We start from the raw sequence: 2,439 nt of genomic DNA, 5'->3' as shown, positions 1-2,439 counted from the left end.
ACTCCATTATTTGCTTTTAAAACGCACAAATCCAATCGAGCGTCTGCTTCAGCAGCAGTAAGAGAAGTCACGTGATCTCACTTTCTCCCCTAGGTCGACACTAGCGCAATTCGCTCCAGTGATGGCGCTCGCGCCCAATACCACCTCCATAGGCCAACCTCGCAAGTTCAGTGCAAGCAGTAGTACAAGCGCGACGACTAAAACATTGAAATATCACCGATCTCCAAGCCTGACAAAATCAGCAGTAATAAGGTTACGCGCTGAAATATTGAGGTAAATTTTGCTTTAAAACTACTAGTCCACTTTTATCATTCAAAGAAGATGAAAAAAAGAAAAAGCCAACATAAAATGTTCGGGTTGAAAGTTAATACATGTAATGTCAGCATGGAAGCCAAGGAAAACTTGCACCTGGGGAAGCCACCAGCAGTTCCGTTCCCGCGCGTCTGAGAGGGTGCTTGCCTGCGCGGTTACGTTCTGTGGCACGCGCTGCGCGCACCTTGACTTAAGCAGTATTAAGTGCACCTTGGACGATGCTCATGCCTTGGCATGCACCAGCGACGTTTTGGCTTTTACCCCAGTTCTCTACGCTAGAGCAATTAATTGCGCACTTCATGCCTCCGCGCTGCACTCACAGCCAAGGTACGTAGACGTACGACGTCGTCGATTGGTTCTCCTTTTGATCGAAAATAGCGCCGTAGTAGCAACTAATTTGTAGGCTGCTGCAATAGGAAAAGGTCAAGCCAATGTGACATACGTCGCGTGTGGTCCTAACAGCCGTGCCTAGCCACATAAAAGCTACATTGTCAGTGGGGTGGTTTATTTAGACTGTGCAAGATGAACTGTAGTGGACCATTCGGTTCAATATATGCTACTACGATAAGTGAAAGCCAGGGTATCACTGAAAGCGCACTAATGCAATTTTCCTCCTGGAAACGGTATGTTGATCCTTGAGTGAACGTTTTGGAACTTCCTGGAAGTGCAAGCTATCCCGAGCTTCATCTAACGTGCACAGCAGCCGCACTGGAGAGCTACAGCAATTCTGAGTAATCTGCCTCTTTTCCATACAGTAATGCCCTCAAGCAAAATGTAATGGGTATCCAAACACAGCACTAAATTTGGTGATGCATTGGCTAGGTTTCGCCTGGTACATATTCGGACTGTCCCTGCCACTTCTTTTCACAATGCATGCCTTGGTGCTAATGTACCTGAAATTGCTCTCCCTAGTGTGCAAAGTATAGGCGGAAACTCAGTTGCCAATCAGACTGCTTTATTATCAACGCAATCAGGCGGTGTTAGTAAATTTAGTTTGCGTGTTGTTGTTAAATGCAAGCAATGATTTACTGCTACAGCTATTAATGAGGACATGTAGTGCCTTGTATCGGTAAACGATAGCTGCTGCCAGTATGCAGTCACAATATTTAATATGATGAAATATTTAGGGAGATCCCTCTAAACGAGATATAAATTAGGCTAAAAAGCCAGTAGCCTAATGGAGTTTGCCAGGGAGTGAGAAAGCTACTGTAGTGGAGGACTCTGGGTTATTTCTCCCCGCACACCATACAGCAATATTGAGCAATGAAGCTCAGCTCTGTGTGGTGCTGAAGGGACAGTCTATGAACCACTGTTGGCCATATTTTCTTTGGAACAATTGAAAGCTCCCAATACAAATAAATGTATATCTAATTATGCATCTGAAAAACATGCCAAGATAATATAAAGCCGAATTTTTCGATTTGGCAGTGCTGCTTCCCGTAATATCAAGCTCCTGCAACCCCTGTCATCACAGTCAAGATGACAGATTACCCCCTTAAGAACCAAGCTGACGTTTACACAGTGTAGTCCTACCATCGGCTCTGGCTCAGCTTTCAATACGTTTGAAATTCAAATTCAAATCAAATCTTTATTTCCACAATGTTCTCGACAGATGGAGGACCATGGAAAATAAGCTGCCAATAAGTGGCTTGACGAGTATGCAGCCCCACATATAAGGAGACTGTAAGTTCTATTAAGTTCTGTTTATACGTGTTGCTTTATGGAAAGAATACGCTAATATATTTGAGCTCACTTCTGACAGTAGACTCCCTTTAAAACTTTTCTGTACTTGGCAGAGCAAGGCTCGTCACAATCATAGTCATTTCTGGCTCCTGATATGTCAGCTCATCATGAATTTAGTGGTGGTGCTGCTCAGAGTCTGGTTAGTGATGAGAAGGGCTCACAATACAAACTCCTGTTCGGCCAACAAATGCTGTTATGGGCCCATGGTAATTTTTTGACAAGAGCACTGCCTGACTGTTAAGGGAAATGAGGGGGAGGGAGGGGGGCATGCACTTTACTCTCCTGTAATCACTCCTATCTTTCTTAATACAGAACTATAGACACTTAATGAAACTTTATGCATTTCTGGTTCTGAAATTGAGAAGATAACAAGGTGTCCGGATG

The sequence above is a fragment of the Amblyomma maculatum genome, chromosome 1 (genome assembly GCF_055883805.1).
Source record: "Amblyomma maculatum isolate TAMU_Amacu chromosome 1, ASM5588380v1, whole genome shotgun sequence".
Classification (NCBI taxonomy): Eukaryota; Metazoa; Arthropoda; class Arachnida; order Ixodida; family Ixodidae; genus Amblyomma; species Amblyomma maculatum.
This window is presented reverse-complemented; position numbering follows the sequence as displayed.